This window comes from Mastomys coucha, unplaced genomic scaffold (genome assembly GCF_008632895.1).
Source record: "Mastomys coucha isolate ucsf_1 unplaced genomic scaffold, UCSF_Mcou_1 pScaffold9, whole genome shotgun sequence".
NCBI classification, from domain to species: domain Eukaryota; kingdom Metazoa; phylum Chordata; class Mammalia; order Rodentia; family Muridae; genus Mastomys; species Mastomys coucha.
The window spans coordinates 109,278,761-109,293,395 of record NW_022196915.1 but is presented as its reverse complement, the minus strand read 5'-3'; the positions used below and the strand labels follow the sequence as shown (position 1 = coordinate 109,293,395).

Genomic DNA, 14,635 nt, shown 5'->3' with positions numbered 1-14,635 from the left:
CCCAAGTGCTGGGATTAAAGGTGTGCGCCACCACTGCCTGTCTTGGTTCTCTTCTTTTTGATTTGTTGTCAGATGATTAATTTAATTTCTTGGTTTTCCTTGAGTGTAGTTTTCCTCCTTGTGTTGGATTTTCCTCTGTAGGCCTGGATTAATCGAAAGATACTGTTTAAATTTGGTTTTATCATGGAATATCTTGGTTTCTCCATCTATGGTGAGTGAGAGTTTTGCTGGGGTATAGTAGCCTGGGCTGGAATTTGTATTCTTTTAGGGTTTGCATGACATCTATCCAGGATATTCTGTCTTTCAGTGTCTCTGTTGAGAAGTCTGGTGTAATTCTGATAGGTCTGCCTTTATATGTCACTTGGCCTTTTCCCCTTACCACTTTTAATATTCTTTCTTGGTTCTGTGTATTTAGTGTTTTGACTACAATATGATGGGAGGAATATCTTTTCTAGTCCAATCTGTTTGGTGTTCTGTAGCCTTCTTGTATATTTATAGCCATCTCTTTGTTTAGGTTGGGGAAATTTTCTTCTATGATTTTCCTGGCCCTTTGAATTGGGAATCTTCAGTCTCTTCCTATTATTCTTAGATTTGATCTTTTCATTTGTCTTCTTTGTGTTCTGAATTTCCTGGATATTTTTGGTTAGGACCTTTTTGCACTTTGTATTTTTTTTTGACTGTTGTATCAATATCTTCTACTGTATCTTCTATGCCTGAGACTCTCTTCTATCTCTTTTATTATGTTGGTGATACTTACATCTGTAACTTCTTATCTCTTTCCTAGGTTTTTAATATCCAGGGTTACCTGTCTTTATGATTTCTTTATTGTTTCTATTTCCAGGTTTTAGATTCTTATATTTTCGTTCAATTCCTTCACCTGTTTGATTGTGTTCTCCTGTATTTCTTTAAAGGATTTATGTGTTTCCTCTTTAAGGGCTTCTACCTGTTTTCTTGTGTTATCCTGTATTTCTTTAAGGGAGTTACTTATGTTTCCCTTAAGGTCCTCAATCATTTTCATGAGATGGATATTTAGGTCAGAATGTGTTAGGCGTGTTAGGGTATCCAGGGCTTTCTGTGGTGTGAGAACTGGGTTAAAATCGTGCCAAGTGGCATTGGTTTCTATTGCTTATGTTCTTGTTCTTGCCTCATACCATCTTGTTATCTCTGATGTTAACTGGCCTTACTGTCTGTGACTGGAGCCTGTCCCTTCTGTGATGATGTTATGATGGATCTTCTTGAGTCAGGCTGTCTCTGGGTATGGAGGGGGATCTGATGCTCCTGATTTGAGACCCTGGTTATGACAGACTTCCTGAAGTAGAATTGTCTCTGGGTGTGGGTGTGGGATAGGAGTGCTGGAGCACCTGATCTGACCCTAGGCAGAGTTGTGGAAGGATGATGTGTCTCTAGCTGGGAGGATAGGTTCTCCCATATCTGGGCCTCTTGGGGAGTCCTAGTTAGGTCAGGTATTAGGGAGTAGAGGGTCATCTGTGAGTCTTGTTGTGATGGACCTCCTGGAAGTCAAACTGTCTCTGGATGTGGGAGGGGGTCTGGAGTGCTGGCTCTTCCCTGGGCAGAGTTGGGCTGGAAAGCAGTTTGGGCCATTTTAAAAAACAAAGGTACCAACAAAAAGGAATGCAAAACAAACTATTACTCCTAAACATGTGAAATCATGTCAATCCCACATGATTTGGGGCTACAAAAATGAGAGCTGCAAGTATAACATCATGTTGATTAGCCTCAGGGCTAAATATTCTAAACTTTGTGCATGTCTGTTACTGAATAAGAAAATATAAATATTAATTTGGGGATACAAGTGAACTTTAGTGAGCAGGAATATCTATAAACACAGAATCCACAAAACATAAGAATAGTCTGTAGTTATGAAGGACAAGGACATTAGAAGTTTTATGCTAAGTATTTAAATTTAAAACATTTCATTATTTTATTTTCTGAGTATATATGTTTTATATGTCTGCGTACCATACATATGCTTGGTACCCATGGAGGACAGAAGAAGTGCTGTATACCTCTAGAACTGGATTTACAGATGGCTGTGAGCCATCACATGGTTCTGAGAACTGATGTTCTTAACTACTGTGCCTTCCCTCCAGACCCTTTTCTATGATTGCTATGGACATTTTGATTTGGCCCCATTCACTCTTAGGTGGCTGAAAATATTCCTGAGTGAACTTCTCCAGCCTCATCATGCTGTTGATTCTCCCTTCTTGCTAACAAGATTGTTATTGTTTCCATAGTATTATTACCCTTCTTATAGTAGTACTCTTAGGTCCTTTTATGCAGTAGGCCAGCCAGTCTGGGCCTCCCTCAACCCACGGGAAAACAGGGTCTTGGTCAGGTCGGCAAGATGTCGGCAAAGAAAAAATAACAGACGCAACACAAGGAAGTGCAGGATCTGAATGTAATTCTCAAAAATGGCATCAGACTTTTAGAATCATTACAAAAGAGAAATGAAAAATCTGACATCAGTGGTCAGGGTACATTTGAAGCTACCTGAAGCATACTGGGTCTAAAGCAGCCACCTCTTCTGGGCAGGTGCTGCACACCCCAGGGCCGAGCGCTCTGGGCCGGGGAGGTGTGGCGCTGCAGAAGCATGAGGCTAGAAGCTTGAATCTCAAATCTCGAATCTCTAATCTCTGCAGTTCACTGTCACACACACACACACACACACACACACACACACACACACACACACACACACACACAAGGCTCAAGGTCCTGCCCATCCTTAGTAAAGGCCCACTATGCTAATCTTTTGGTCTACTCAATGCCCTAACCCCCTCATTATCTTTCTAACAATGCTGGAAGCAATTAGTCTAACATTACCTGCAAAATTCCAAGCCAGGGTTTGACTAGGATATTCAGAACATTGGTGGAGGTCAGAGAGCAACGTTTAATTTTGTCTAGCTGTTAGTAAATCATATCTTGAGGGACACCTAGCACACAACAAGGACATATCTGGGCTACCTCTGAGTTGGGGGTTGCAGGAGATGGTTTCTTTGAAGGTTTTGCCTCATAAACTGCTGTCACACAAAGTGTGCATGGCACTTTGATTCTCATGTTATCATAAGCTAACAATATCCAGTATACCATTTTGCAGTGTTTAGAATATTCTTTGTTTGCCCTGTTAGCTCTATTGACTGTTGAATGCTTAGATCATGTTTCTCCAATAGTAGGACTACTACAGTTTTGTGATTTTTTAATGTCATAGATACTATCTACCTAATTAGACGGCTCTACTCATTCTGTCCCAATAATATATAGAGTTTTCTCCCTTCTTATTTTTGTTTAAAATAATATATTAATATTAATAATATAATTATTATTGTATGCGAGAGAGAAAGACAGATAGAGAAAGACAGAGAGAGGAGGGTGAGAAGAGTCTTTCTAGTGGCTACATCCTAAAATGTAAGTGACTGTCCTTTCATAAGTAACTATCAACCTCCCAATAGCTCCTCAGTAAGAGTTGGGGCCTGGTGCTCATTCTGTGTTTTGTGGGTTTTCCTCTATATAGGATGAAGAACAAGAATCTTGAAGGAATGGGAATTTCACATTTGGTGTGCAATACCTCTTTGCCCCAAAACGATGTATATAATAAAACTAGAAGAACAAGTATAGTACCCATAAGCTTAGGCAGAAAACATTTAGAAGTATTTATATTTATAGATTATTTACCTGTGAATCTTGCACTGTGGTTTAAAAATAAATCAAACATTTTATAAATTTGAGAAAACTTTTATAAGTTATTCTACATGAACTACATGGGTCTGTGTATTTTTATATTTTATTTTATGACATGCTTATCCACATAGTTGTTTATTTAGAGAAATTTTCAAATCAGATATGTTTTCAGAAACTAGAAATTCATTCTTTTAATTGTCTTTCCCATTAATCCTCAAAGCTATAGTGGCATACAGACCGCTGCTATTGACCATGGGAAGATTACCAAAAAATATAATACTCTTCTCTAAAATAGTTACTAAGCATACAATGGGAAAAATCTAGAAACTTCTTACACAAAAAGACTCAGTTTCAATGATCTTTTACCCAGTGCCTCTTGTTTTGACTAACAAGATAGTTTTCTATCTCAATTATTTTACCATTAAGTTACAATTCATATTCCCTTTTTCTTAACCTAAGGCCTCACACATGCCAAATAAGTGTTATACCAGTGAGCCCTGTGTCCAGTCCTTCAGTTCACTCTCAGTTAACATAATGCAGACATTGGCCTGAAAATGGGGGCATCTTTGTGATTACCTTTATGCTACAAATGGCTCATTTGTAACACTGGTACTGGTCTTCATTGCCTTGTACCTTATCAATCATGGCTTTCTTTTTAATACATTGTTCACTTATATTAATTGTATTTTAAATGTTGGGCTTAATAATTACAAGGACCAGAATAGCTCATGGAGACTCTTGCCCACTCAAAAGAAAGTTTAACTAAGAACCTTCTTTTTAAAATGCTTTCCAGTAAATTTACTACTATGATCCATTCTTAAAATTTATCAAAAAATGCTGGAAATAGCAGCCTTTCATTATTCATCTCTGACCAAGAAAAAAATGGGCTTACTTAAACTTCATTTTTCATTGAAAAATTGTTGTTTAGAAGCCTCACTCCTGGATTCAGCTATGAGATTTGTAACAGATTCCACCACCTTTTCTTAGGTGTCTCTTAAAAACCAGAGTTAGCTTACCTCCACAAACCTTTAAACTGATCAATTATCTTCCAGTCATCTAGCTTGAGCAGTTTTGTTTAGACTCTTTTACAGATTAACATCAGAATATCCCAAGTGCTCATTTAGACTCTTCAAATATTGCTATGAAAATGCATGACAGAAATCAATAAAGGGTATACATTTTTGCAATAGTGTTAAAGTCATGTCCAAGGGAGCACTATCATTCATTCATTTATTCATTCTCTGTAATTTGTTTTTGCAATGTCTTTTGGGTACAACATGGTGGAAATACAATGATAAATCACACACTTCTACTATCTACTTTTTTGTCTTTGCATAATAAGAATAGTGGAAATTTGGCTGCACAAAGAACATTTTTACTTATAATTAAAATATTATTTTATAAAGGGTTCCAAAAGTCTTCCTTCTGATTGTTTCTTTTTCGTCAAAATAACAACCTTACCTTGACCATAACTGTTGTCTGTCATTTGTTGTCTGGGTGTTCTGTTGTTTCCCAGAATCTTTTCCAGAAGACATGGTGCAGAGGGGTGACAAAATAGTCATAACCAAGCCAGTGATAACTAAAATAAGAGGATCAATTTTCTCTTATGATCAGAATAATTCTTGCTTACTGCAAGGCAATTTTCAATAAAACATAAATACAGAGTTCTGGAGCCATCCTTCCATTTTGCTTTTCCCTTTTCTTTTGTGGCATCTTTTTTCTTTCTTCTTTTTTTCTTGTAGCATGACTCCTTCAAAATGTTTGTCAAATCTCTAGTACATTGTACAAGACAACTTTATAATTTTAGCCACTTGAACTTTGTTGGGAACAATGATATAATTTATAACAAGCCTCCATCCTCTTTCTTTCTCATGGGAAAATTCTGTTCTCCTCCAATGACTTTTGTTTTTCTCATTATCCATATTATTTTAATATTACTGAAGCAGAAATGCACACATGATTTGAAGGGGCTCTGTGATTATGAAGTATTGATGATCACATTTGTGTTCTTTTGTTGAGTCAATCAGTAGGATTTGAATTACAGCTGGATGGGAAGGTTGGATGAAAAGCTAGTTGTTTTGCCACCTACAACTTTTTTGGTAACCATAAAATGTGTAAACAATTTGACATGTGAATCGCAATGTTTACAAATTCTGAGGAATACACTAGACTGGCTGGTCAGCACTGCTGGGTTCTGCTTATTTCCACCCACCTCAAGCACTGAGTCTACAGGTACATGGTACTGCAAACTCAGCATATTACATGGGAGCTGGGAATTAAAACTCAGGTCTTCATGCTCACATGGCAAGCATTTTGCCATCTACTTATTCTAACACTTGTAATCTTAGCTCAATGCCTAGAAAACTGAGAAAGGGATGTGCTTGAGCAGAGCATCTAGAGCAGAAATATACTTCCCTCCTTCAAAAGAGAAATCAGTGAAATGGGCCTACACCATTTAATTGTAATGGCCAAACATCCATTCTACACAGTATGTCAGGATGACATAGCATAGAACAGTTAAGTATCTTGAAATAAAAATCATGTCCATAGTATATTTCAGTGAGATGACATTAATACCTGGTATCTGACAAGAATGAATTATAACATTTCTTTCAGGGACATCATGAAAATGGAAATGAAACCTTAATAGAAATCTAGCTACCACTGACTACATGTTGTAATTTGTAATGTAATCAAATGTATACAGCATCTTTTTTTTCCATTTTTATTAGATATTTTCTTTATATACATGTCATATGATATCTCTTGTCCCAGGTTCCCCTTCAAACAACAACAAAACCCCTGTTCCCTCCCCCTCCCTCTGCCCAACAACCCACCCTCTCCTGCTTCCTGGCCCTGGCATTTCCCTACACTGGGGCATAGAACCTTCACAGGGCCTAGGCCTTCTCCTCCCACTGATGACCGAGAAGGCCATCCTCTGCTACATATGCAGCTGGATCCATGGGTCCCACCATGTGTACTCTTTGGTTGGTAGTTGAGTCCCTGGGTACTAGTTAGTTCATATTGTTTTTCGTCCTAGGGCTGCAAACCCTTCAGCTCCTTGGGCCCTTTCTCTAGTTCCTTCATTGGGGACCCTGTACTCAGTCCAATGGATGACTGTGAGCCTCTACTTCCGTATTAGTCAGGTACTGTCAGAGCCTCTCAGAAGACAGCTATAGCAGGCTCCTGTCAGCCAGCACTTGCTAGCTTTCACAATAGAGTCTGGATTTGATGATTGGGAAGGATTCCCAGGTGGAGCAGTTTGTGGATTGTGCTTCTTTCAGTCTCTGCTCCATAGTTAGTCTCTGCCACTCCTTCCATGGGTATTTTGTTCCCCCTTTTAAGAAAGAATGAAGTATCCACACTTTGGTCTTTCTTCTTCTTAAGTTTTTTTTTTGTGGTTTTTGGATTGTACTTTGTGTATTCCGATCTTCTGGGCTAATATCCACCTATCAGAGAGTGCATACCAGATGTGTTCTTTTGTGATTGGGTTACCTCACTCAGGATGATATTCTCCAGATCCATCCATTTCCCTAAGAATTTCATAAATTCATTGTTTTTAATAGCTGAGTAGTACTCAATTGTGTAGATGTACCACATTTTCAGTATCCATTCCTCTGTTGAGGGATATCTGTATTGTTTCCAGTTTCTGGCTCTTATAAATAAGGTTGCTATGAATATAGTGGAGCATGTGTCCTTATGACATGTTGGAGCATCTTCTGGGTATATGACCAGGAGTGATATAACTGGGTCCTCTGGTAGTACTATGTCCAAGTCCAATTTCCAGAGGAACTGCCAAACTGATTTCCAGAGTGGTTGTACCAGCTTGCAATCCCACCAGCAATGAAGGAATGTTCCTCTTTCTCTACAACCTCTCCAGCATCTGCTGTCACCTAAGATTTTTATCCTAGCCATTCTGACTGGTATGAGGTGGAATCTCAGGGTTGTTTTGATTTGCATTTCCCTGATGACTAAGGATGTTGAACATTTCTTCAGGTGCTTCTCAGCCATTCTGTATTCCTCAGTTGAGAATTCTTTGTTTAGCTCTGTACCCGATTTTTTAATAGAGTTATTTGGTTCTCTAAAGTTTAATTTCTTGAGTTCTTTGTATATATTGGATATTAGCCCTCTATCAGATATAAGATTGGTAAAGATCTTTTCCCAATTTGTTGGTTGCCATTTTCTCCTATTGACAGTGTCTTTTGCCTTACAGAAGATTTGTAATTTTATGAGGTCCCATTTGTCAATTCTTGATCTTAGAGCATTGTATACAGAATTTTAATACAGCTCTCACACAGAAGAGAAACTCTTGTGTGTTGTTTTCTTTCTATTATTATTATTAATTAATTATTTTATTTATTTACATCCCAAATGCTGATTTCCTTCCAGGTCCCCCCTCACAGAGTTCTTCCTCCTGCCTCTTCCCCTTTGCAACCAAGAGGGTACCACTCAAGTATTTCCCTCCCCCATAGGGCATCAAGTCTCTATGGATTAGATGCATTCTCTCCCATGGAGCCCAGAAAAAGGCAGCTTTCTGATACATGTTTCATGTTGGCCTTGGACCAACTTATGTATGCTCTTTGGTTGGTGGCTCAGTCTCTGGAACCTGCAAGAGATGCAGGTTAGTTGACATTGTTGGTCTTCCTATGGGATTACCATCTCCTTCTATTCCTTTACTCTTTGCCCTAACTCTTTCATAGAAGTCCCCAGCCTCTGTCTAAGGCTTGGCTGTGGGTATCTGTCTCTGTCTCTGTCAGTTACTGAGTAGAACCTCTCAGAGTATGGCTATGCTAGGCTCCTATCTGCAAGCACAACACAGCATCAGTAATAGTGTCAATGATTGGTGCTCACCCATGGCATGGACCCAAATTGGGCCAGTCATTGGTTGGCCATTCCTTCAGCATCTGCTCTATTTTTGTCCCTATATTTCTTTTAGACAGGAGCAATTTTGTGTCACAAATTTTGTAGGTGGGTTGGTGTACCCATCCCTCTACTCGGGGGGCTGTATGGCTACTGGAGGTAGTCTCTTCAGGTTCTAAATCCCCACTGTTAGTAATTTCAGCTAAGGTCACTAACACTGAGTCCTGGGAGCCTCCCTTATGTCAGGTCTATCAGAATTACACAGGTCTTTTCAACTGAGACCCTAAAAGCCAGATGATCCTAGCCAACATTGCTATACCCAGCGAAACTCTCAATCACCATAGATGGAGAAATCAAGGTATTCTATAATATTTAAACAATATCTGTCTACTAATTCAGCCCTACAGAACATACTAGAAGGAAAACTCCAACACAAAGAGGGTAATTACACCCAAGAAATCACAAGAAAATAATCACTTTATAACAAACCTAATAAAAGGGAATCACACACACATAGTACCACCACCAACAACAAAATAAGAGGAACTAATAATCCTTGTTCATTAATATATCTTAACATTAAGGACTCACTTCTAAAAGATGACACAAGCTAGCAGAGTGAATATGTACACAGGATCTATCATTCTGCTGTATACAAGAAGCACACCTCAGCAACAAAGACAGACACTACCTCAGAGTAAATAACTGGAAAAAGGTGTGTTGTTTTCAAACTTAAGCTCCTGTCTCTTTCACATCTTCTAAGTACCCTTAACAAAAGGAAATTAGAAACCATGAGAGGATTAAAACCCTTTTGAAACACAATGGCAAACTCTTTGGTTAAATAAGTGCCAAGTTTACCCAGCATCCTATTGCAAAAATATGAGTTTCATTTGAACTCTAGCCTACTGCTGGGTTTGGTTGATAATTAAAATTTTAATCTATTTGTTCCCTGTTTTAGACTGGTTAACATGCAAATTAATAGAAAACTATACAACACTAACTAAAGTCTTTTCAGAAATACACAGTCAAATGACATTCTTTTCAGAATGCTAATGGACAATATTATCATTTCATTTACTCTGTCTCATCTGATCTATACAAAACTGTAAAATAGACAGGGGTGAAGTCATTATTACTGTGTGGAAGATGGAAAAGGGTCCCAAAGAAGGTGAAGATTTTGTTCAAAGAAATACATTATAAGACCTGAAGATATAATCCAGACTTTGTGAGCCAAGACTCAGGGTCCTGCTAATTTTTTTGTATCCATATGCAAGTATGTATGTGTGCATACATGCATGTAGAGGCCAGAAATTGACATCAGATGTTTTTCTCTTTAATTCTTTCTCTTATATATTGTGACGCTAAATATCACTGCACTGGCTACTTGCTGATTTGGCCAATCTAACTATCCAGCTTGCCCTGAGGATTCCCTATCTCCATCTCCCCCATGTTAAAATTTCATTCCTACTTGAAATTTGCATGGGTTCTCAGGTTCCCAACTCTAGTCCTTACTTTTACATGGTAAGTGCCTTTAACCACTGAGATATATCCCCAGCTCCCAAATATTTGTTGATATAATTTTCAATAGATCAGTTGCTATCAGTATCAACTAAAAAAAAAATACACATGACATCTGAGGATATCTATATATAAAATTCTGGTTCCTTCTTGTTCTTTATCAACAGTGCAGCAGCTAACCTTGGAGATTAGTTCCCTTCTCTGTGATGCTATTTCTTTCTCTTCCAGGCTGTTTCCAACTTTAGAAAGTGTCAGGCACACCCAAAAAAGCTTTGTCTTACTTGAGATGTCTCTGAATCAGTTAATCACTTCATTTTATAGGAAAACCTCAAGCTAATATACTTGGAATAAAAACGAGCTGGGACCTTTCAGCTCCAAGCAGCTGCACTAAAGCTGCACATTGCCTGATGTGAGCAGAGACTTGGGTCTGCCACCATGTGGGAGGAGAATGAAGTCATGTAGAAAGTCAAAAAGTAGCTTCCCAAGCAGCCAAAAACAGACCTCTGGATCAGCCCCCTCACATCTTTAAAATTAAATGTTCAGCAGAACTTGAAAAATTAGTAGATTAACATGTCAATACATTTTCCACATCACTGCAGAAAGGTAAGCTCCAAGAATAAAATGTACTGTTTAGGCATTTTAAAAAGAGATATAAAAATTATAGGTATAGCAGAGGATGGCATAACTCGAAAAAGATCTATTTTGGAGGTGAGGGTTTAGTTACTGACAAATATATATCTGACTCCTGGAAAGTTCTTTGACATCAGTATTACAGGTTAGTGTGGTCTCCCCCTGCATTCATGGTTGAAGTTATAATCCTCAGAGTATTAGATGGTAGTTTTATTTGTAGCTGAGAGCTGATATTGAGTAAGTGGGTCTTCAGAGTGTGCTTTCACTCAATGTGATGTTGTTTTTGCAAGATCATGACCAAACCAGGAAGATGGAAGAATATGGAGACAGAGGCAAGATGATTAACTCAAAGCAGGGGTTGGGGTACTCAGAAAAATCTGGTTTTGTTCTTAGGCTTGAACCTCTTAACTATGAGAAAGTGAACCTATAGTTTGAGCTAGTCACCATATAACACTTGGTTGTGGCCAGTTAATGCAATCATTAAGGGCCTGATGAGTTTAATGACTATTTGAACATCTTCATCTCTGTAATTACCCTGTCCTCAATTATAGTGACACTCTATAGTTTTAAATTCTAGGACATAAACCTATGAATTTAGGGTAGCATTAGTATCAAGGGATTTGTTAGAGCTTAGATCTGGAACCCACAAGTAAGTAAAACCTGAACTCCAAAACAGGAGGCTCATTGTAGAGTTACTCCATGAAGTTTTTATGCTGTTAAGAGCTTTTGGCAGATTTTACATTTCTTGTGAAATGACACACTGTCTTTGGCAATGGTAAACCAGGCTTGGTAAATAAAACCACTACTTTTGTTTTCAGAAGTGAAAAACCAACATTTCTCTCCATAACTGTGTAGATGGATGGGCTACATGTACCAGTAGTTTGCTTTATGTTGGGAATGGTGAAAGTGTCCATTGTGAAGTCACAATTATCTTGAAGACTGAGAATCCCAGAAAATTATATTTCTTGCATAATGTCTCAGTATAACAGGCTAATAATATATTGGAAGATTGTTTTGTGACCCAGTGAGTTAACCACCCATGAAAATTAAGTCATGCATTTGCTGCATAAGTAATCACAAGTGCTGTGTACAAACATGGGTCACTATTTCACTTGGCTCTTTCCCTTTTCTTGAAGTCAAATGGCAGAATGTGGAGTCCAGCTCACCTTCCACATACATTTGAGCATTAATAGGATTTATCCTTTTTTAGGAAATAGCTTTTAAGATAAGGCTTCATATACTGGAAATTACTCAAAAAATATGAGAAAATAAGATTACAGTTGTATTTGGGTGTGTTGGGCCTGCATTATGTCATCAAATGATCCCACAACTGGTATTTCTCTATGGGTTTAAGTTTTCTCAATGACATGCAACAGTTCATCACAGCATAAAAGAATCTAAGGGCTTGGAAATTAGTACTATAGTGAACTGTCCCTTGGTGCTATATCATAAATAGTAAAACCTCAAAACTAATTGAATTTTGTTATCACACTTTTCCCTTTGCTCAGTCACCCTATTTCAAAAAGAGTTTTAAAGTAATGTAAGTTCATTGAAAACCCTTTTAAAACACAAAAGAGCCAAAAGAGAATTTTTGTTTGCTTTGCTTTCTGAATCATAGCACTCAAAATCTTACTACTGACTGTTAGGGTCTTTTATTTATATCCCCTTAAGGATCTTTTCTAAATTGTAAACTCCAACCAGGTCACAGTTTCACTAACCTCAGCATCAATATCAGCCCATAGCTAGATAACTACTTGTGGGTGATCCTAAGCTCTGTTGAGTTTTTTTTTTTTTTTGAGTCCCTAGTCCCCTAAGTGTACTTGTCAAAAATTCTTGCTTTTTGTTAAGTATTCTTCAATGGGAAAATTTTGATAATCATGTACTTTGCTGGAAAAATACTTTGAAGACACTCTTAGAAAAATGTGTAAATAAGACAAACACCTCACCATCAGCATAAGAAAGCACTCTACATTCACACTTAAGTTGTTAACCATCCTCTTTCTTACTCAATGAATTTTCTTGTTCAAGAAAGCAGTAGAATTAAGGATGGAATGAATATTCCTATACAACATGGTAAGTTGAGTTGTAGCACGAGGACTATGAGAATAGTGGACACATGGAAAATCCAGAGCTAAAGTGGATTTTCCATGTGTCCATGATTTTCATCATGCTTAGAGATGAAATAGACCCATTTACATTAATGTTAGTATTTTATGTACATTAAATTGCTCAGGTAAGTTCTAACACTTTGTATCATAATATTTTCTGTAGTTTTTAGGAGAAAATAAAATAAAAATATGATCTGTTCTAGAGAACCCAGGCCATAGAGGTTTTCTACTTGTTTCTTTTTGTGTGTCTGTGACAAAATATACATAGCAAAGTAAAAGGAGGAAGAATGTACTTTGGATCATCTCACTATGATGGGAAGCACATGTTAGAGCAGAAGAGTCTGTATCACAGTAGACTAGAAAAGAGAGAGATGCTCTCTGTTTGAGAACATATAAGGTTTTTTTTTCCTGAGGTTAGTGACCTTAATATTATTCATATCTATACACACTATGCATTTTTAAAAGATCATCGTTGACTCAAATTACAAGAAGATGATAAACAAATAGAAGATATAATGTGGATTGAACTTTTTATAATCAGGATGCTTTGGAAATTTTATAATTTTTGTTCACAAAAGCAATTCTGATTCCTTAACCAAATTCTAAGTATAAAACCTTAAAACCCTTCTCCCCTCTAAGTTGCGTTGAACTTAAATATAAAATTAATTGGAGTAATTGGAGAAAAGACAAATGAACAATTAAAGTGACATAAATATTTCATTGTTGATACAATGACTTTTGATGTGTTATCTACTATAGTCTCTGAGGCTGTGAACTTGGAAAAATACTTTAAGTCACATTAGTAAGCAAAAAATTTTCTAACACACTTTTTTCAGGAATGAAGAATTTGATGCATTTTGGACTTTGACCAATCTTTGGAAAATATTTATTCTTTATGATGTCCATGCTTATTAAAAGTTATCTTTAAGTGTGACTTAACATACAGAACAGACTAACACCTGTAGGTTTTTTTGTCTGTTAAAATTCAAAATGAGAATCAGTTTCCAATGGGGGAAGTACCGGACCACTGTTCCAAATGTAAATTAATGAGATTTGGCTTCTCTACCCTTTCTGAGACTCCTTTAGAGCTGGTACCTTTCTGCCTAATACTCAAGATCCTGTGCTACATTATTTTAATTTCCAAAATCTAAATAGGTTGTACAAAAAAATGTGAGAGGCATTTCTGTGTAAATCTGCATGGTGTGTCCTGAAGTCAAGAACCCTGGAAGGTTAGTGATTCAAACAGTTCTGATATTGTTACTAATGTCAACTCATCTAAGAATAATATCTTTCTGCACAGTCTTTATTACTTTATAATGCAGTCATAGAGGCAATCTCTAAAACATTTGGTAAATGAACAAGGGAATTATTTTATCACATTTAAACACTTTGGAAAATACAAAACATATTTGCTGTCATCATTTGGGTATATATGATATCAGGTCACAGTTTATTAGTGCCTATCTTAGATTTTGTTCTTTGTGACTTTGGTCCTAATATCACACAATGTTTTGTCATCATTAACTTTTATCAGCTAGTTGCTTAGAACAAAACACGTTACTAAGAGCAACTGGAACCAGTCTAAGCAACATGGGCTGTGCACAAACTACAGATCTTGTTAGCTTGCCATGTCTGGAAAGAGGAACCTTCAATTGAAATACTTCTGTTCTGTACCTATGTCCATCTCTTGTTAATATACAGTTCTGGGGGTATAAATAGAGCAGTATTGAAAATAAACAGGAAATATTTATTTACTTATTTATTTTTATTAAGATATTTTCTTTATTTACATGTCATATATCTTCTTTCCCAGTTTCCCC

The 14,635-nt window shown here is 37.1% G+C and overlaps 1 protein-coding gene and 1 long non-coding RNA gene across 2 annotated transcripts in view; both read left to right on the top strand.

The window, feature by feature from the left end:
* Positions 1–14,635, top strand: part of Fgf14 (fibroblast growth factor 14) — a 669,954-nt gene that overhangs the window by 222,172 nt on the left and 433,147 nt on the right. The gene's annotated exons all lie outside the window — the stretch shown is intronic.
* The window catches only part of LOC116084632, a 372,091-nt gene that overhangs the window by 214,979 nt on the left and 142,477 nt on the right, over positions 1–14,635 (top strand). The gene's annotated exons all lie outside the window — the stretch shown is intronic.